The 22834-nt window shown below is 41.7% G+C and overlaps 1 protein-coding gene across 3 annotated transcripts in view; it reads right to left on the bottom strand.

Moving 5' to 3' along the window:
- The window catches only part of EXPH5 (exophilin 5), a 72829-nt gene that overhangs the window by 32828 nt on the left and 17167 nt on the right, over positions 1-22834 (bottom strand). The window lies entirely within an intron of this gene.

Genomic DNA, 22834 nt, shown 5'->3' with positions numbered 1-22834 from the left:
AAATGTTGGCTGCGTTCTTAATTAAATCACTGGTTGTGATCTTTCTTTTCTTAAGATTTTATTTATTTATTCATGAGAGACACACAGAGAGAGGCAGTGACACAGGGAGAGGGAGAAGCAGGCTCCCTGTGGGGAGCCCCATGCAGGACTCAATCTCAGGACCTCAAGATCACAATCTGAACCGAAGGCAGACGCTCAACCACTGAGCCAACCAGGCGTCCCTCTTTCTTTTCTTTTTTTTTTTTTTAAAGGAGATCATTTTGTTCTATTTCAGGAAAGCCCTTAGAACTGTTTGGAAGTGAGAGGTGCTTAATTCAGGGAGTGAGAAGAGAGGGAGAGGAATAGCGAGTGTGGGCACCCGGGACAGGCAAACAGAGCAGAAAGAGGAGTCTGAAGTATACAATGTAAATCTCTTAAAGTGGTCAGTTTGGCACAGGCCTGGGGTTGCTGATGGGCTCCAAGCTTGGGAAGTTCTGCTGTTTGGGAAAGAATTTCATGTAATTCTGCAGCAGATACCCTTTATCCAGGGTCCTCTGTGAAGCACAAGTGTTGGAGAGTTTGTATTATTAAGCAAATGGGGAGTAAGATGGCTACAGAGTGGCAAATTTGGGGTTAATGAACCAAGGTGGTTGCAACTCAGGCTCCTGCTTAGGGCTATGATACTGTCATTTTATAAAATAATCAAGAAGGAAGCCAGAGGCCATCCTGCCCAGACTTGCATTTTGAAATGCATTAGGCAGCAGTCCTCATGTCCAGCCCACAACATCCACTTTGGTGCTTCCATTTGTCATTGCCATCCCTCTGACACCTGGTCACTCCTGTCTCTACTGCCACTTCCCTTACTAGCAGATTGAGAGACCACAGGTAACTTTCTAATCAGTATTGGCTGCTTCCAAATTTATAACACCTCACTTACTAATGTCCCACATTTGTTCAGCACCTCTGCTCTCTCAAAGTCCTCTGTAGTTGTTGGAGCCTGACACTCAACACCCCTCCTCCTCCATTTCTTTTTTTTTTTTTTTTAAGATTTTATTTATTTATTCATGAGACACACAGAGAGAGGCAGACACACAGGCAGAGAGAGAAGCAGGGTCCCCTTGGGGAGCCCGATGCCCAGGATCACTCTCTAAGCCAAAGGAAGATGTTCAACCACCGAGCCACCCAGCTGCCCCTCCTCCTCCACTTCTTAATACATCCATCCACCTCACCTTGGAGTCAAGCTACCTGACTTTGGCATTCTCCAAACAACATAACTGTATTTACTTGTTTTTACTAGAGGCTTGATGTAACATTGACTCTTTGAAAATAATCACACTTCACTTCATTTCACCTCAAGTGCTCATTCCATACTGGCACTCATATCCATCACAGCCTGTTTCTTTTCCAACTCCTGGCTAATGAAATCAGAAATCTGTACCTCTATGGGAATACTCCCATGGTTTGAATTCTACTTCTGGAAATGTATCTTGAAGAAGCAGCCCCCTCCACATTAATTCATTTCTAAAAATAATTATGCAGACAATGCAGCATCCTGGGAAAATGCATGGCATACTGCACGAAGTAGCTAAAACAAAATGCATATTTTATCTATTCCAAGCTATGTAAAATGCTTCACCCACAATGACACACTGGGGAAAACAAATCAGAACACTTGATCTCTTAGGGCAGAATAATTATAGGTATTATTTCTATTTTTAACTTTTTAATTATGTTTATTCAGTAAATACAAAATATGAATCTGTTTTTTCTTTTTGTTTGTGAAATTTTTATATTGGGTTTTTTTCATTACAATTTTTCTTGTAGATAAAGAAAAAATCAATGATGTTTTCACAGTCCTTTTTAAAATTTTTTTTATTTGTACAAAAATTTTATTCATATGTATTTATATATACCTATGTACATATACACACATACCTATACATATGTTTATATAGTTATTGAAACATAAAAATACAAACATATACCATTTTAAAAGTTATAAGTCCATATTGTTTTCACAGTCCTAACGCAATCACTCTTAACCATTGGGTGTGATTTTTCATATGGTTGTAATACAATTTATTTAATATACATTTGTAGGGATCCCTGGGTGGCGCAGCGGTTTGGCGCCTGCCTTTGGCCCAGGGCGCGATCCTGGAGACCCGGGATCGAATCCCACATCGGGCTCCCGGTGCATGGAGCCTGCTTCTCCCTCTGCCTGTGTCTCTGCCTCTCTCTCTCTCTCTCTCTCTCTCTCTCTCTCTGTGTGTGTGTGTGACTATCATAAATAAATAAATAAAAAATTAAAAAAAAAATAATATACATTTGTAGAAGGCCTCCTAGGGTGCATGCAGGGATACGATGCTAAAGAGAGCAGACATAGTTCCCACCCCGTGGGACTCACCATCTAATAAGAGATACAGATCCAAGCCTGGTAAGAATACAGATGTAAAGTAAACAAGAGTGGTGATTGTGATTAATTCATTCAACGCATGTTTGAACTCCAGGTAGTGGAGCAGTGAACAAGTCAAGTCCTTGCCCTTACAGGATTTACACCCTATGGGGACAAACAATAGAAAAGTAAACAGGTACTAAGAGAGTTTGTAACATAGAACTTGGTATGGGCAGCAGCAAAGATTTTCCTGAGAAGATGACACATAGCCTGAAGGTTGAAGGATGAAGGGGTAGCAGCTAGGGGGTTCTGGAAGAGAACTTTCCAAGCCTTAGGGCAAGTGCCCCCAAGGAAAGAAGCAAGGAGCTGAAATAAGGCCAGCTTGGCTCCAGTGTGGACAAAGAGACGACTAACTGACTAACCATCAGGGAGAGCCGAGAGGCAGTTGCTAGATCATACGGTGAGCATTTGGGATGAGCAATTTGGCACTTAGTCCAGCAGCAGTGAAAATGCATTGTTGACCTGGCAGCAGTATGACATTTTCAAAAGATCATCCTAGACTAAAAACTTTCTACAGCAAAGGCAATCTTCAGCAAAATGAAAAGACAACCTACTGAATGGAAGAAAGTGTTTGCAAATCATATATCTGATAAGTGTTAATTACCAAAATATATAAAGAATTCATACAATTCAAAAAACCCAAACAATCTGATTAAAACATGGCCAGAGGAATTGGAAAAATGTCCAAAGAAGACATACAGATGGCCAGAGGGCACATGAAAAGTGTTCAAAGTTACTAATTGTTTGGGAAATGCAAATCAAAACCACAATGAGATATCACCCCACACACGGCAGAATGGCTATTACCAAAAAGACAAGAAATAACAAGTATTGGTGAGGATGTGGAGAAAAGGGAACCCTTGTTCACTATTGGTGGGAGTGTAAACTGGTGCGGCCACTATGGAAAACAGTATGGAGGTGCCTCAGAAAGTTAAAGAGCTACCATATGATCCAGCAGTTACACTTCTGGGTATTTATCTAAAGAAAATGAAAACACTAACTCAAAAAGTATATGCATCTCTGAAGTTGTAATTGTATGGAAAACCAAACTACAATACAAACACAATTTTAATTCCATATATAAAATATACAATATTATATAATATATACATATAATACAATACAAATACAATTATAGACACACATATATACACACAATGAAATACTATTCAGTCATAAGATTTCAAAGTGAAATCTTGCCATTTGCGACAACATGAACAGAACTTGACACTATTACACAAGTGAAATAAGTCAGAGAAAAACAGATACCATATGATCTCACTCATATGTAGAATTTAAAGAACAACAAATGGAGCTCATGGACATAGAGAACAGATTGATGGTTGATGCAGGTGGGGGATGGGAAGTGGGTGAAATGGGTGAAGAAGGTCAAAAGGTACAAACTTCTGGTTATAAAATAAGTAAGTTCTGGCATATAGTGTACAGCATGCCAACTATAGTTGATGATACTGCAGTGCATATTTGAAAGTTACTAAGAGAGTAGATCTTAAAAATTCCCATCACAAGAAAAAAAAAATTTGTAGCTATGTGTGGTGATGGGCGTTAACTAGATTTACTGTGGTGATCAGTTTGCAGTGTATACAAATATTGAATCATTATATTGTACATCTAATTTAAAACTAATATAATGCTATACATATACTTCAGTAATTAAAGAAAAAATATCTTAGCTACCGGTAGGTGGAGAGAGGATTCTAGAGGACCATGGTCAGGGTACTTGTAGGGTTCAGGACAAAGAGGTGTTTGCTTAGACCAGGGTGGTGGTGGTGGTGAAGTAGAAGAGTAGAAGAAAAGTAGAAAGTTTTCAGAGCTACTTAGCAGATGAAATATACCCTCAAGTGCCCACCAAGTGATGAAGTAATTTGGCAAGGTTATAGGGAACAGAGACAGGTCAAGGTTATAGGGAACAGAGACTCCTCAATTTCTGATTCACATAGGTGCACAGAAGATGCCATTCATAGAGGAGGCACAAACAATCGTCAAAAAAAAAAAAAAAACATTATAGGTTATCACCTTTACCACCAGTCATCTTTGGAGCAATCATTAAATATTTGCATAATATTCAAGCTAGTATGATTTCCATAATTTATTTACTGTTCTTCTAGTGAAGAACATTAAGATTTTGCCTTAAAAATACTGCTGTAAAATTGAACTCCAATAAAAAAACATACAAAAAAAAATACTGCTATAAGAGATACCACTGTGCATTTTCTATTTTTACCGTGCCTCTGACAGACATTAAAGTAGAATTATTGGGTCAAAGAGTAAAAAAAAAAAAAAACCCTCTTTTTGTGATTCTTTATACACTATACCAAATGCTTCTCATAATGGCAATAGCATATTCCTCAAGCCAGAGATGTACAAGATGATCGCTTGGCACCTTAGGAAGACTAGATGTTATCCTTTCGAGTATTTTTATTTTCTGAATTTAATACTTTCAGGGTATTTATCAATTTATGAATCAATGCCTGAGAGTCTTTCACTGGAATGAGGCATATTTAATAAAATACAAACTCTTTATTTTTTTTAATAAATACTTTTAATAATACTCTAATTATTTTCCCCAGATTTATGACTTTCATTCTGATTAGGGCTAAAGGAGGTAAAACACACTTTATCTGTGGATGTGCTTATGCTAATATTTGTCCCCCAAAAACAATGAGAAATGAAATGCAGACAGTAATTACATGCAGATATATGAAAGGGCATGATTTTACGAAATTCAGTGACTTTTGGGTCACCTGGCTGGCTCAGTTGGTGGAACATGAAACTCTTGATTTCAGGCTGTGAGTTCAAACCCCACATTGTGTGTAGAGATTACTTAAAATAAATAAATAAACTTAAAAAAAAAAAAAAGAAATTCAGGAGGCCTGGGTGGCTCGGTTGGTTAAGTGTCTGCCTTGGATCTCAGGGTCCTGGGATGGAGCCCCACATAGGGCTCCCTGCTAAGTGGGGAGTCTGCTTCTCCTTCTCCCTCTGCTGCTCACCCTGCTTGTGCTCTCCTGCTCACTCTCTTACACTGTCTCTCTCTCTCTCTCAAATAAATAAATAAAATCTTTTTTTAAAAAAGAAATTCAGTGGCTTTTAAAGCAGCAATATTCCATGGTTGCTGACAACTGGGTGAATATGTACAGCCAAGAGCCTGAAAATTCAAGGGTCAGGTAGTAAAAAAAATGGCATTGTGTTTACCTATTCCTAAAGGAAGTAAAACATAAACAATTCTGGCCTTCCAAGTGAGGATAACCCAGGAAGGGAGGTTATGAATGGCATACAAGTCTAAATTCTCTGGGTACCTGTAACTCAACTCCTTTATCCTTTATACCAGAGTCTTATGTCCTATAAAACACAGTCAGTACTTTTATAATGGTTGACTGAGCTACTTTTTTAAAATTTTATTTTATTTATTTGAGAGAGAGCCAGCGAGCCCGGGGGGGGGGGGGGTGGCAGAGGAAGAGGGAGAAGCAGACTTCCTGCTAAGCAGGGAGCCTGATGCGAGGCTGACCCCAGAACCCTGAGATCAAGACCTGAGGTGAAGACAGATGCTTAACAGACTGAGCCACCCAGGTGCCCCTGACTGAGTTTCTTGTACTAAAAAGAACACAACAGTAAAACCAACAGTTCAGACTGATCAATTTCCTTAAAAAAATATACCAAAGCTCAACACTACAAAATAAACAAGCAAAGCACCTTAACATAAAGATATGTGAACCTTCAAAGGACAGCATTTTAAGTCTCCATTGGGAGACTTGGTCTGAGCAAGAACTTTCGTTTGTGAGTGGAATTCAACCAAATTCATAGCCAGCCTTCCTTGGGGCCCTCCCTCCTCTGTGCTGGTTTGTTCCATACTAGGGCAGCCACGTGGGACAGGCGGGTCTGCTCTTCGCCAAGGAGAACACAGGGTTACAGACCAGAACACCAAGGATAATTACCAGTGCACACCTTGCTGGCTTGGCTGGTCCAGCTTGACTCAACATATCAGGAGGGACTGTTGTCTACACTTGTAGCCTGTTCCACCCCCAGGCTGATTAACTTGACTCAACGACATCAGGTCTTTTCTTGCTGAGCCACAGTCCCAGCCCTCTGCTCCAAGTCAACATGTTCTTCTTTCACGCACAGGAATCTCAGCCTGCCGCTGCCTTGATGCCACTCCCTTCACGCACAGGAATCTCAGCCTGCCGCTGCCTTAATGCCACTCGAGCGCCTACAAAAGGAGTGTGCTCCTCTGGGACTCCTTCCTCTGTTGATGGACTCTCCATCCTTGGGGAGTGAATCCCAGCTGCCCTCTCCTCTTGTCTTCCCTAGCTGTGCCCCTGAAGACCTCTGCAACTCACTTTTCTTTGTTCACCTTTCTTCCCAGCAGGTCCATGTCATCTTATTTTCATGGTGACCTACTTACCTATATTTAGCACGTGCTCAGTGAGTGGCAGCTGTCCCCCTAGGTCCCATTCTCCACCTCCACCCCCCTGCTTTCCTCCCATACTACAAAGAGCAGTGGAGGAGAGTCAGGTTTCTCTCTGGGTGATCTGGGTCAAATATGTGACTTTCTCGGCTTTGTTTATCTCCTTCATGAAAGGGGGTTAGATGATGGGGGCAGGTCTCCACAACTCCTCATATCCCTGATCATTGGCTCCCTTGCCCTATGACTTTGTCACTCCTCCTGCCCCTCAAATCTGGGCTGGCCTTGGGCTCAGAACAACTGAAAGTGATGAAGAGGTATCATGAGACTTCTGAGTCTGGGCCCCAGGAAGCCTTGCAGCCTCAGCTCTGCCTCCGGGAATCTTGGTTCTGGTGTGGAGAATGAGAGCATGCTCATACGGGCCCAGTGGGGCGCATCGCCACCTGCCAGTCGCATGAGTGTGGGCACCTGAGCCCCTCCAGATGCAGAGATCCCCAGGCGGGACCAGGAGAGCCACCCAGCTGAGCGCAGCCCAAATGGCTGTCCCCCAATTATTATCTTTATAATCTTAAAGATATCTTCTGGTTGAAAACGTACAGTGAAATGAAAAGGCTCATTATTCCTACATCAGAATTAAATCATTAAGAAATCTTATAAATCGGGATCCCTGGATGGCGCAGCAGTTTAGCGCCTGCCTTTGGCCCAGGGCGCGATCCTGGAGACCCAGGATCGAATCCCACATCGGGCTCCTGGTGCATGGAGCCTGCTTCTCCCTCTGCCTGTGTCTCTGCCTCTCTCTTTCTCTCTGTGTGACTATCATAAATAAATAAAAATTAAAAAAATATAATTAAAACCACCCTTTAAAAAAAAAAAGAAATCTTATAAATCTGAAGAGGGCCTTATAATCTCATTGATTTCTCCATCTTCAGGCAAAATAATAATAATCAGTAATAACAACAGATGCTGTCTCCTACTAGACAGGATTTTGTAACTGTTATTGCTAATCCTCACAAGGCTGCATTAGGATTCAGTATCCTCATTTACAGAGACACCTTTGAGCCTACCGGCAGGCTGGTGTTTTGCTCTGGTATGAAAACTCAGGCCTTGATTCTCAAGCCCCTATCCACCTAAACCTTCTCTCTCACTGCCTCTGGGTATCATCAACTCTATTAAGAAACAATGTGACTAATCAATAGAAGTAAGCTCAAAGTGACTTTTAACATTTAAAAAGGTAGTGATGAGAATCCAAATAGGATGAAGAAGAGAGCGGCTGGACAAATGTTCAGAGCAAGCAAGTCCCCCAAACCAGAAGACAGGAATTATACCTTCCATTTTCTTGTCTGAAAGATCTCAAATATTTCTCAAAATTGCTCCCATAAGAGCTTCTCTTGCTGAGGCCATCAATTTGTCTTTGTGCATTTTTTCTCCACTTTCCTTATTGCCTTGGCTTCTGTACACATCATTTTCTCTTTCACAGCTCACCTTCCTGTACACGAGCCATCTTATTACACCTTGTTCTGCTTTCCAGACAGCTTGGCAGCTGATCTCTACCAACCCTCTCCTTTTGGCTTCCAGGACCTCTAGCCAAAATATTCCCCAAATCCCCCACCCTACTCTGGTCTTACAGGTTCTGTCATCAGCGAAACCTAGAACAAACTGTTCAACTGAATCCTGTAAAAAGGGATTTGTCGCTCGATTATAGATCAAAGCAGCATTAAAGTTCTCCTCCCACACAGAAATTCAAATACTTTTTTGTTTCATATTGCCCAGCAACCACAACACACAGGAAAGCACAAATGGAGTACACTAGCCAGGAACTGTATCCTGAGTCAGAGCTCGGACCTTAGGTTAATGTCACCATGGAAGCTGGATCAGTCTGTCCCACTAAGCACAATTTCCAAACCCTGAAACCCCAAGAAAAGTCATTTTAGGAAAGTGTGCCCCTTTGTTTTTCTGCTCCAGAAAGGTGATACTTCCAGGTACAGATTTCTTATCGCTCATCTGCTAGGGAAAGCTGTAGAAAGCTATCATGAGCTTTCAGCCAGGAAGATGTGAAGTAAAGAAAGCAAAAGCCCTGTTCCTAGCCCACACCAACAGCTTTACAATCCAGGGCCTGGCCTGTCCTCTTTCTGGTTGCTTTTCTAAAAAGATTGTTTCCTGACAGCCTTTGTCTCTGACATCAGAGCTTGCTGTTTGGCTCAATCCATAGCCAAAACTCAGGAAGAGGCTGGGATTAGAAAAAGCAGGTAGGTGTCTGTCTTGGAAAATGTGTTCTTTTGCTGACAGTGAATTTAAACCATAGAGGTTTAACCATAGTTAAACCAAAGTCTGGAAGAAGGAAGTTCACATGAAGAAAAGGAATGAACTAAAGCAAGCAACAATAACAATGAAAACAACAAACCTTCAGAACTAAAGGAGTGGCCACAAAATAATGGCACCAGTTTTCCAGCCAAACTAGATAACAAAGCCCATTTAAATTCCTTGAATGGCTGTGATTGAGATTGCCTAATACAGATTAAAAGATGATTTTTTTCTGTATTCCTTAAATGGGCCATTATAACCTTCCTGGATGTTTATTCTCAGAGGACAGGAAGTCACAACAGAAGGGAAAACTAAGTAATCTAAGTCACAGTAAGACTCATCATTGCCATGTGGGGACTGAGCACAGTGAGTGATCTCTTACCCATTAGCCACCCTAAGGAAGGTGCTGTAGGAAGGCTGGCTGTCCACTCTGAAGCCAGACTTGGAGTTTAAGGGTCAATTCCTCATGTAGCCAGCCATCAGGGCTTTTCTGTCCTCTTAGTTTAATCTTATCTCTTTTTAATTCATTCATACCTTTTACCCACACCACCTGGGAAGGCACCCACTGACACCCCTCAATTTTCAAATTATACTGAATGACTTGTCATGTACTTGTTTGGCTGCCCACCAGGCTGTCAGCTTCCTGGGGACTAGGGACTACGTTTCATTTGTCTTGATAACTCCAGGGCCTAGCATGGTTCTTGACTCATGCTGATCAATACATATTTACTCAACTTTTGGGCGTAATGAATGAGCTCTACAAACTTATGCCATCATTGTGGAGTAACTCAATCAATATTTGACATAAGTAAGAGATGTGATCCTGCACACAAATTAAAATCGTGTATGCAAAAAATGATTTTTCCCCAAGAATATTATGGGAAAGCTAGTCCCAGCTAACATTTACACAGGCGACCACCCAAGGCCCGGCATAATTACATGTATTAGTTAATTTAATTTTGTGGTAAGAACACCATGAGGTAAATAATATTCCATTCTACCGATGAGGAAATTAAAATGCTGAGATGCTTTGTTAAAAAGTCAGACCATCTGGTTTGAATGCTGTACCTCATCTTTACGAGCCTTGTGATGTTCACTTCTCTGAGCCTCAGTTTTTTTCATCTACAAAGTGGGGGTAGGAGTAATCATATCTCACGGGGTTTTGGCAAGGATTAAGTGAATGAGTACATGGAAGGCCCATACACCCAGGCCTGGCAGGATGAAGTGCTGAGTTAGTGGGGTCCGTGAAATGTGTTGTTGGCTGAGGAGTGGGGGTGGAATGTGTATCACCTTCCCCAGCAAAACAGACGTGGACAGCAGTAAAGAGAATCACACTTCAGGTCTTTATTTCCCTGTAAAGAAACTCCAAAGCATCAACTGCTTTGGTTGGGGCCCCTGCTCCTCTCAGACCTCCTATTGCACTTAATGGCCCGGTTGCAAGAAAACTAATTTGCAGTGAAGATTTCAGAGAGGAGGACCACACTGGGTAAGCTCACCACCAGTCACTGGAATGGACCTCACCCCACTGTGAATGCACGGGCTAATGCCAAGGGTTGGGAACACTATTGCTAAGAGTTTTGCATATTTTTAGTAGAAGATCTAAAACGGTTTACTTTACTTTTTTCTTTTTTTTTTTTTTAAGATTTTATTTATTTATTCATGAGAGACAGAGAGAGAGAGAGAGAGAGGCAGAGACACAGGCAGAGGGAGAAGCAGGCTCCATGCAGGGAGCCTGATGTGGGACTCGATCCCAAGTCTCCAGGATCAGGCCTGGGCAGGCACTAAACCACTGGGACATCCAGGAATCCCCATGGTTTACTTTTCTAAACTTTCATAAGGCAAGCGTCCTTGAACTGAGAATAGTTTACACATTTACTTATCTCATCCTGGATTACAGTCTAACTTCAGAAAGTAAGTAATTTATACATGTGATTCAGCTAGTATTTTTCAAGCACTTACTATGTGCCAGGCATTGTTCTGGAAGCTTGGAATTAATCAGTACACAAAAGGGACAGCTCTGAGCCTTCCTAGAGTTTGTAGCTAGCAAGCAATGGGATTTCCACAGCCACCTCCTTGGCCCAAACCACCACATTCTCTCACCTGGGTGACTGCAGGAACTCTCTCCTTGTCTCCCTGCATCCACTCTAGCTCCTCCTTCATTCAGGCTCCACATAGCAGCCAGAGTGATATTTTAAAACCACAGAGGGAAGTCTGGAGACAAAGGCTTAAATCTCTCCAGCCAGGAGCTTCCAACCATACTTAGAATTCCAAACTCAATGGGCCTACGGGGCTGCACAGCCTCTGGCCCTCTGCCTTTTCTACCAGTTTTATCATACCTCCTCCTCCTGTTTTAATCAGCAGCTAGCCTTCTTTCTGCTCCTCTGGAAAGCCAATCTGGTCCCCAGTGGGCTTTGCACTTGCTGTTCCCCTCAAACTGCAATATTCTTGCCTATTTTATCACGTGACCACTCCTTTGTATCATTTAGGCCTTAGCTAAAATGTCACATTCTGAGAGAGGCCTTCTGTGATCCTCCAACAGAAATAATCCCTTCCTCCAACCACACCTGCTATCAAATTACTTGGTCTACTTGTCTTAATCTCATTAATCTTCTTATGGAAACACCTTTATTTATTTGCTTTTTTTTTTTTTTTGGTCAATTTATCTCCCCTTTGCCCCACTCAAATAAAATCCACGAGAGCAAGGACTTTGCTTGTCCTGTTTTCTGGAATGATGTCTGACATAGAGCGGGGACTCCATAAATTCTAGGTGAACAAATGAATACGAATTTGGGACACTCTTCTCTCTGGACCTGTATTTGTTTATCTATAAAATAAGGGGTCTGAATTTGAAGCTCCCAAGGGTACTTTCCCACTTCTAATGATTCTAAGCATGCTTTTGCTAATATTTCTACAGCCTACTATTTAAGAACACAGTTAACAAATCCATATTTAGGTATGTCTGGGCTCTCACAGATTCCAGAAAATTTACAATTCCAGATTCAAACTGACAATATCTTTCTAGAAAATGAAGATAACATTTGGGGTTATTTATATCTAGAACCTTCGAGATGCTGCTGAATGTTATGGGAAGCGTGCACATGGCACATCCTGCTGGAGGCAAGCAGTGGCCTGCAATTAAATGGTCAGCATATGCTGCCTGACAGCCACTGCGCTAGGTGCTTCCACGGGTGCTCAGTGAGGTAGGTACTACTATCCTCATTACATACTAAAAAAAAAATTGAAACCATGAAATGCAAAAGAACGTGCCTGTGGTTATCCCATGGAGAGTAAAAGAGCAAAGTTTCTGCCTAGCTTCAGACCCCGACTACTCAGCATGGTAACATGTGTTGAGTTATTCCAGTGTGAGTACGGATTATTTTCTGGAACCTGAATTATTCAACACATGGCCTGTCTCTGTCCTTTTTTCATGCCAGTGGAATATCAACTCCCTAGCCAGAGTGCTAGACTTTCTGAACACACAGCAAGCAGTGACTAAATATTTGAAAACTAGAGTTTTTAGCCTTTGCTTCTCACTTATTATTATTTTTTTAAGTAGGCTCCATGCCCGGCATGGAGCTCAACATGGGGCTTGAACTCACAATCATGAGATCAAGACCTGAGCTGAGATCAAGAGTTAGACACATAACTGACTCACATGAGCCACCCAAGCATACTCCCCACTCATTCTTCTTTACACAGACACTCAGACATCTTTCCACAGAAACTTGTAAGGCAAAAATTAATGCAAATTGTGTGTTAGGATTCTACAGTGTAGGGAAGGTGCTTGGAGCTGCAAATGTGCACATAAATCCCTCTTGTGAGGCTGTTACTAACACAGCTGCAAGGCAGGTTAGAGCCAATAAGTTCTGATCCCTTAGATAAAGCCTATGATCTCAGCATCTTGGATTTGCTTACATATTATATTATTCACAGCTTCTTTCCAAAGACGACTACAACCTGAATTTTGCCACACCCTCTGTGCTGCTAGTTATGTAATCAGGTAACAAGACAGAACTGTACTCCTGTGTATCTAGTGCATCCTGCCTTCATTTTCATGAATGAGAATGCAGACTGTGTTATTTTTTTCTCATATTCAGGCAACTTAATGCCAATTCTTAAAACATGCCTTGCTAAGGAAAAAAATCAGAAAGAGGAGCAGTCTCTGAGGAATCTAGGCAATCCTACAAGGTTGAAAGATAGGGATGCCCCTATAACTTTATTCCAGATCCAGGCAGAAAGGTGACAAAACTACATTGTCTTAACTGTAATTAATACTCACATTCATCGCACTCAATTTAATTCACTCTTTGTACCATGCTAATTTACTGATTTTAGAAAATCAACTCAAATCCAATGTTCTGAAAGTAGCTTTAACTTTAATAAGCTTAATGCTGCATTCCCTCTCTCACTACCCCTACCCACACACAGACCAAATATGCAAGCCAGGACTAAAAACAGAGGCATTACAAATAGCTATTCAGTCGTTGCTTCAGGGCACAGAATGCGAGAAAATGCCCTGAAGTCTCCTAAATTCCACCAATGTGAAAGTAATATCCCTGCATCTCCAACAAGGGTAATGGAAATTCAGAAAGTCCAGGACCTGCAAATCATTTATCCAACACAGGATTCAGAGATGAGGTCAAAGGAAGTTTGTACATAAGTTAAGGCTCATTGGTCTGGATCACAGTTTGTAATACATTTTCAAAGAGTTAACCTTTTTTTTTTTTTTAAATAAAGATTTTCTTTATTCGTGAGAGACAGAGACACAGACAGAGGGAGAAGCAGGCTGCCGCAGGGAGCCCAATGCAGGACTCGATCCCGGACTGAGATCACGCCCTGAGCTGAAGGCAGTTGCTCAGCCACTGAGCCACTCAGGGGTTCCAAGAGTTAACCCTTGAAATAATCCTTAGCAAGCTGGTATCACGATGGGTTGTTTTAAACTGTTTCCCTCCATCTATTAACCTGACAAATCAACACTCCACATCATCAGAAATTACTGCAGAGTCACATTACAAAAGACTTTACTTTGAACATTTCCCCTGAATCCTTGAACTAAATGTTACCATTAGGATTATGACTGCTGATCAGTTATTTCAAACACACATAGTATACATTGTATTTTCTCATCCATTAAGAGCTTATCATGTTTTGTCTTTAGATGTAGCTACATTTATTTATTCAAACAAACTCCAAAAAAGTACTCCCAGAATGATTTTGTAACAAAATCAGTACCTGGGGGAAAGGAAGTAATGCTAGCAGTACAATGCATGTGTCCACTCCAAACTATGTAACTTATTTATGGAAACCTAATATCATTATAAAAGATATTTTACTGGTATTATTGTTATGTGTTATTTGCTATTATTTTAACTTTCAGACTCTAGAATTTAAATTCTTTTTGCTCAAAATCAATAAAAATTTGAGATTATTCTTCATGCTGTATTAAATGCTTTAACATAAAATCTAAATGGTCTTTGGAGAAAAAGCCTAAACAAAGCTTTATTATACAATAAAAATGATAATGTAACATTAGAGGCTATTGTGTACTTTAAATGAATATGTCCCAGTGTATCAAAAACAGGTACAGAATTGTACTCAACCAGTTAACAACCAACCCATTTCTCAAAAATGAAATGTCAGTGTAATGAAGCAGTAATGCTAGTTGTATTTCCCAGAAGAAAAGTGGAAATGAACAGAACTGTTTTCTTGGTTTATGAATATAGGTGTGGACTAGTCTTTATTAACAATAACCTTAGATTTTAAAAGTCATCATCTATTTAGCTTTGAATCATTTTGGCTTTGTTAGCAAAAATGTTTGTTTTCTTTCAGGTAGGATAAAAGAGTGGTTGGCACAGAAAAAGAAAACTGGATGTCTGATTCCCTCATCATTTTGTTTTTTGTTTTGCTTTAAATCATTCTGGCACCTCTACTCTCATTGCTAACATCCAAAAATAGGACGTGGTATAATGAATTAAGCATAGTGGTATGTCTGGGAGCCATGGACCACTCTTCAAGCCTACAGGCAGTCTCTGAAGCATTGGGAGCCTGTCCCACTCATAGAAAAGGGGTCATGGGTAGTTGTGTTTTGGGTCATGTGACCCAAAATTTTTCAGATTCCTGGTCCTCATCAATGGAACCAGGAATTCACTTGACCTAAAAACTAAACAAGAGAAGGAATGCTGCCCAGCTGATGTGCTCTATTTTGGGCAGTGATTAACAACTAAATCATGTTCTTCCTCTCAACATGTCTTGAAATCATGATGACAAGTAAGACAAACTGAAGTCACAGAGTCTGAGAGTCACATAGTGGGCAGGTGTTATGCGGTACTGTACGTAGAAGCCATGAGGCAACAGAGTCATGAAGAGGCTGGAGGCATGGGGCAGAGAGGAAAGTGTCAAAAAGAACATCAGCTGTGGCAATGGAAGTGACTCGGAGAAGCAGGGCAGAGCAGCCACATTGTGGCCGATTACCAGCCCCAGGGACCCGCACCAGAATATAGCTGTATTCTGATCAACAACCCCATTTCCGAACACTGGCTATGCAGAGTGAGGCTGTTCCTTGTGTTTCCTTACTGCTCCATCATGGACTTGCAGTAAATTGCCACCCGTCTTCGGAGGTAAACGACTGTGTGATCCTTGTCACCTGAAAGAGCATAACTAAGATAGCCAGCATAATCAACGAGTAGGAATCTGCTCATGAGGGAATTCTTCAGTGTTGAGACAGGAAACCCTAAATGTCCATTAAACAGGCTTTGATTTACTAATATACAATTTTAAGTTCTTTTTTTTCCTAAGTATTAAAGTAAAATTACACTCAATACAGAAGATTTGGAAAAGTTTAAAGTAAATAAAAGCACTCATAGTCCCCACAACCAGAGACCCTGCTGTGTGTGCCTATGTCCATCCAGCATTTTAAAGCAGGGACAACAGGATGTTACATTGGGAGCCAGCCTGTCTCAGTTTTAGCTGAGGCATGAAAGCAAGAGATTCTGCACCTCCAAGCTAATTATGAGAAGACCAGTCAGGAGCACTTGCTTGATAGGATTTATTAAAACAAACCAAGGAGTGCCTGGGTGGCTCAGTCAGTTGAGTGTCCAACTCTTGATTTCAGCTCAGGTCATGATCCCAGGATTGTGAGACTGAGTCCCAAGTCTGGCTCTCTACTGAGCAGGGAATCTGCTTGAGATTCTCTCTCTCCCCTTGCTCCTCCTCCAACTCACTTGCATGCTCTGTCCTTCTCTCTTTCAAATAAGTAAATCTTTCTTAAAAATGGGCTAGGGACTTGAATAGCTATTTCTCCAAGGAAAGCAGACAAATGGCCAAGACATATGTGAAAAGATTCCAACATCAATAATCATTACGAAAATGCAAGTCAAAACCACAATGAGATATCACCTCCCACCTGTTAGAATGGCTACTGTGAAAAAAAACAAAGAGAAATATTGGCAGGGATGAAGAAATTGGAATCCTTAAGTATGCTATCGATGGAAATGCAAAATGGTGGAAAACAGTATGGAGGTTCTTCAAAAAATAAAATACAGCTACCATATGATCCAGCAATTCCAATTCTGTGAACACATCTGAATTAAAACACTAGGTCAAGAAGTATCTGTACCTCCCATGTCCATGGCAATATTACTCACAATGACCAAGGTGTAGGAAGAATCTAAATGTCCATCAACAGATGGATTTTTAAAGTGCGGTGTAAACATAACATGGAATATTACTCAGCCTTTAAAATGAAGGAAAGTCTGCAAATGTGAGAACATGAACGAACCTTGAGGGCATTATGCTGATTGAAATGAGCCAGACCCCTAAGAACAAATACTGAATGATTCTGCTTACATGAGGTGTTTGATACAGTTAAACTCATAGAAGCAAAGTATAGAATAGTGGTAGTAAGGGACTGGGGGAATGGAGAGTTGCTAACCAACAAATATAAAATTTCAGTCCTGCATAAATGAGTAAGTTCTAGAGATCTGCTGACTAACATTGTGCCAATAGATGAAAACTCTTTATTATGCCCTGAAAACTCTGTTAAGAGGGTAGAGCTCATGTTAAGTGTTAAGTGTTCTTAACAACAACAAAAAATTCCAAAACCTTCTTGTTAAGGTTATGAGTCTCCTTACCCACATTGGGCCAGAAGAGTAGAGGCAGATGGAGGAGTCTAGAGGGAGGAGTTTCAACAGCGCCACCCTTAGACCTTCACCTATGTTCCTTACTGTCTGAGGGAAAGGCTGCCTGGCGTCCAACTCTTGGGCAAGAAGAGGAAGTTTGAGAAGCTGGTGCCACGTAGCTCAGAGCAAAGGGAGACTGAAGGGAGGCTGCTCAGCCAGCAATCAGTCCTCAGTTCTGGGGTTTCTCAGGCAGAAATGCTGTGTGTGTATGTCCCATGGATGAGACTTGAGCCCTCGAAGAGGCTGAGGAGGTGTGGGGTTCTTTAAGTTCACACCCACTAGAGCTAGCTTGAGGTCAAAAGACTTGAGTGGCAAGAGGCTGTGGGTGAATCACTGGGCTCCTGGGGACATGGTGGGGGTACACAGAGAGCCGGGGGACAGCACACCCTTTCATCCAGGAAGCTGAAGGAGAACAGAGTCTAAAACCTGCCACGGGCACACAAGACAAGAGGCAAATGTAAACTTCTGTCCAACCCAGAGGGTGTGGAAGCCATCCTACAGCTTTCCTGGTCAAGCAAGACCTTTCAGGGGCGGTCCCCCACACGCCCACCCAAACTTGTACCTCTCTGCCCATCTGCTCTCCACTTCATCCACTGAGGGATAGATAAGTAGAGGCTTTTGTGGGGAGAAAGGGAGGATCAAATTCCTTCTCACTGTCCAGGCTTCTCACTGCAGCACGCCATGGGTGTGCCAGTGGAAAGGCTGCTGCTCTGAATGAGGTCGGAATTAATCAGGGACCAGACAATCTAATCACCATATTGAATTGAGACCGTGTTTTGCGGCTTCAAGTGGCCAAAGGCTTTTTATCAACTAACAGTGAGCGGAAAAGTCATGGGACTGCTCATGTTTTTATCCAGTGGCATTTAAGGGCTAAACTACAGATGCTTTCTGATCAATATCCCAGGGGTCAGGTTTGTTCAACACGCCACTTACACATGTATACATTCTTTAAAAAGGCTTTTACACTATAAATACTGTTTTGCAGCCAACAATTCCCTCTTAGCATTATATTAAGAATGCTGTGCTAATCAATATTTTCTTGTCATTGTATCTCTGTTCCATAGTATATGTACCTAGTCCCTTATTGTTGGATAGAGGAGTTGTTTTTAATTTTCCCAACTATAATGTTGAAATGCACATAGTTCAAACCCATAAACTTCCTTGAGGTGGGACTGCTGAGCCAAAGGATGTACATGTTTTAGTGACTTATGAAATATATCACCAAATTGCCCTGGAGAAAGGTTATACCAAATTTTTCTCCAACAAGTAGATTCCATATGAGGGCCAATTTCCTCATGCCCTTGCCAACATGGGTCATTATTGTTCTTATTAATCTTTGATAACTTGGTATCTAATAAACAAAATAAAAAGGGTTTTTTCAATTAAAAATGTCAATTACTGGAGAGGTTGGCTATTATTTGATTTGTTCATTGCATATGTGTTTTTTTAAAGACTTATCTGCTCAACACCTTTGCTTATTATTTTAACCCAGGTGTCAAGGAAAATATTAGTTCTTTGAAGCTCAAAGCAAAGGACCAAAAGGACATCAGAATTGGTAACTGCTGGTATTTGCTTCTGAATGTAGCTCACAGACTGGTCCAGGGTTCATCAAGCAGGGGTTCAGATTGGCTGCTACAACCTACCACAGAAGAGTGCTGAGGTTGTCTTCAAAGCACTGAATTTTCTAGGTTGTTTGCCTCCTGTTACTCTTGCCTCTGTCCAGGTTGTGGTGGAAACTACAAAGAGAGGTACCGTGTAGCCCAAGGTACACAGACACTGTTGTCATAGACACTCTCTAGCTCTATCTTCAAATTTTCCTAGCCAACAGCCCCAGACTGGCTAGGCTGCATAGAATCATGTCTGCATATATGTGAGGGTGCTCACAGATGGTGGGGACAGTCAGATGATGGGTTCTGATCTCTTTGTTACGTGGGCCAATCAGGTAACACCATGTGCCTCATTTTCCTCACCTGTCAAACTCAAATCTTCCCGACCAGACCCCTCGCTTACCCATGTGGACTTGTCTCCCATCGTCCTCTCATTTAATGCTAGGTGCCGACCATTCCAACCCCTCCCAAGCTGCTCTTCTGCTTGCATTGCCCTTCCTGATCATGGTCTTTGTCCGGTGATCTAGCTCAGTGCTGGCACTTAGCTGAAGGATGGAAAAAGTATTTTCTGAGTAAAAACTATAATGAATTCAATTCAACTATAGTGAGCATTTACGTTTATAAAGATTCTGGGAATATACCAGGAAATGGAAGTGCTCACAGTGGGAAAAGATATACAGAAGAGCTGTGTTATAACACAGGACATGTTAGACCCTTAAAAGAAAAACAGTTGTGGGGAGGCTGGGTGGCTCAGTCGGTTGAGTGTCTGACTCTTGGTTTCAGCTCAGGTCATGATCTTGCGGGTCATGGTACTGAGTCCAGCAGCGGGCTCCATACTCAGTGCAAGGTCTGCTTGAGGTTTCTCCACCCTGCCCCCGCCATCCCCACACGCACTCTTTCTCTCAAAAATAAATAAATCTTTAAAGTGAAATAAAATTAAAAAATCAGTCTCTCTACTCACAACACTTCTGACACTAAGTGGTTAGGGCAGACTCCACAGATTCAGGCCTCAGCCCACAAGACCTGACCCCACTTCAGACACTAATCTCAAATCCAGGCGTCTGGTACTTCTGACTGACTGCCCAACAGCTGCTCTTTGGGTTTGATGATTTGCTGGAACAGCTCACAGAACACAGGTAAAGAGTTTACCTACTATTGCCAACTTATTACAAAGGATATTTATAAACAATACAAATGAAAAGTCAGATTAACAAATACATAGGACAAGATCCAGAAGCGTTCTGAACACAGGAGCTTCTGTCCCATGGGGTTGGGGGCATGCCACCCTCCTGGTACGTGCACGCATTCTTGTTCACCAACCCAGAAGCTCTCTGAGCTTCATTGTTTAGGGTTCTTGTAGAGGCTTTATTACGTAGGCATGATTGTTTAAATCATTAACCATTAATTAAATTAATTTCCCGCTCCCACCCCTCTCGTCCCTTCTGGGAGGTCAGGGAGGGGGTAGGGCTAATCCAGGTCCAATCCTCTAATCACAGGACTGGTTCCTCTGACTCCAACTCTCCAACTTCCAGGAGTAGTAGACTCAGGTATGGTTGAAATGAGTGTATTATGAATAGCAAAAGGCTGTCCTCTCACCCATACCACTCCGGAAATTCCCAGGGTTTTAGAAGCTCTGTGCCAGGAACCAGAGACAAGGATCAAATATACATATTTCTTATTATATTACAATCATATAATAGAACACTACAACTCTTGCTTTGGGATCATAAAGGAGGATGGGATTAGTTCTGGGTTAGGGCTGAAAAAGCATTCACAAAGATGGTGTTTTTTTTTTTAATTAATTAATTTATTTATTCATGAGAGAGAGAGGGGGGCAGAGACACAGGCAGAGGGAGAAGCAGGCTCCATGCAGCGAGCCTGATGCAGGACTCGATCCAGGGACCCTGGGATCATGCCCTGAGTGGAAGGCAGGCGCTGGACACTGAGCCACCAGGTGTCCCACAAAGATGGTTCTTAAAAGAGAGATGGGAATATATTGGAGTATACTGGAGCAGGCAGTGTCTGAGTCTGCTGCTGTTCCTTGCTAGTGACTCTCTTTCTTCAGTAAACATCAAATGCTTTGGAAAAGAGAGAGAGAGAGAGAGAGAGAGAGAGAGAAGGGAGGAGGAGGATAGTTGGAGGAAGTAAATAGGAGTGAAGGAATAGGTTTTGCCTGTTTTTGTTTTGTTTCAGTGTTCATAGATTTTATTTCCTAGCCTTGTATTATGAGAAATGGTCCAAGCTTACTCATGGAGGTCAATCATTATCTATTAATATGTTATATATAATACTGTCCTCTGTCATTGGGTGATAAATAAGAATCCCAGAAACCCTGAAATTCTTTCAATTTCTTTTAGAAATACATGACAGAAGTTTCGACACTAAGATCATGCAGGTATTCTGGAAGCTTCCTATGCTCTCATATAAAGAACAGAGCTTGGAGGGGAAGTCAAAGATTTCTTTTTGTGACCTCATGCCTGTCACTCACACCAACACATGGGGTGGCTGCTCCTTGATTCAGCAGATTCACCTAAAATCTAGAGATAGGGAGAAAGACACTGCATAACCCTTTAGCACCTATTAACCTCGTATTTATCACAAATGATTCTGTGCTTCTCTAGGTGTCATTCAGAATAGTAATAACAGTTAACCTAAATAAATCTCCCTCTTCATGTGCAAGTTTAAAAAATTATTTTTAGCAATTTCTGCTAAAAAAATTCGTGAATAAATAGCAGAAGGAACTGAAGGGGAACAGATGGATCCCTGGGGAGGGAGGAAGGGGGAATGCCGGGGTGAGGACCACCCTCAGGAGCCAGTAGTTCCCCCCTTCCCCATAAACACCCTATTCTTTAGAACTTTAGCTCCCAATATGGGCAGGAATCTTTCTGAATTGCAGATTTTTGCGACTAACTGCTAAAGTTTCTAAGTGTGTTACATAGAACTAAACTATGGAAGCCGGAAGCCATAAGAAGCCACAGTTAGGAGTCCTTCTCCCCCCCCCCAGCCCCCTCTAACCAGCCTTCAAGGCCAGTCTCTTTACAAAGGAAGAATGTTCTCCTCATTTCAGCCCCCATCCATCTTTCTCTCACTCCCAAATCCTACCGCCTGTGCCACTCACTAGGTACTTGGTCATGTGCAGCATATTATTTAAATTGTCATGCCCTGTCTGCCCCAGTAGATCATAAATTTCTGGGGTTCTACATTTTGGGTTTATCATAGCCAACTGTATAAATCATGTAAATAGTTGGTCCTCAACAAGTATCTCTTATTTGAATGAAATGAAAATGTCACTAATCTTGATTCCCCAAAGATGCTGGGGCTTATCTAAGTAAACTCGCATCACGATGAACCTGGAACGAGCTACTTTTTTTCCTTTATCGTCATGCCTGCTGATGCAGCCTTGCCACTTTGAGCATAGAGATGTACATTCAATATATTCAAGCAAATTCTGGAATACCAGGGCCAAATGACCTGCCAGCTTTCATCCCAGTGCACAGCAGCTTACCTGGTTGGTGTTGGGTGACACAAGGTGGAATGATGGCTTTCTCTCTCTTGGTGACTGGACCAGATTCCAAAGCAAAAGCCCCAGCACCCTAGGCTGGCAGGTAGGACACACCAACGGCAGGGATTCCCCACTTGCTGGAGTTGAGATACTGGCTGCCAACCCCATACAAAGAGAAGGGTACCTCCGAAAAGTCAACTTGCTGCTACTTCACCAAGAGTAACAGCCAGTTTAAGTGTCTTGTGGGGTTGTTTTAGTTTAGTTTTTTTTTTTTTTTTTTGGAGGGGAGGAGGTTATTTCAATTATCAGTTGGCCTTAATTATTTTTGCGTAGAATGAGAGAGAACTAAAGCTCCTGACAGCAGTCCAAAGCAGACAGGGAGGAAATGAAGGCACCTGC

The sequence above is a fragment of the Vulpes lagopus genome, chromosome 10 (genome assembly GCF_018345385.1).
Source record: "Vulpes lagopus strain Blue_001 chromosome 10, ASM1834538v1, whole genome shotgun sequence".
NCBI lineage: Eukaryota > Metazoa > Chordata > Mammalia > Carnivora > Canidae > Vulpes > Vulpes lagopus.
This window is presented reverse-complemented; position numbering and strand designations above follow the sequence as displayed.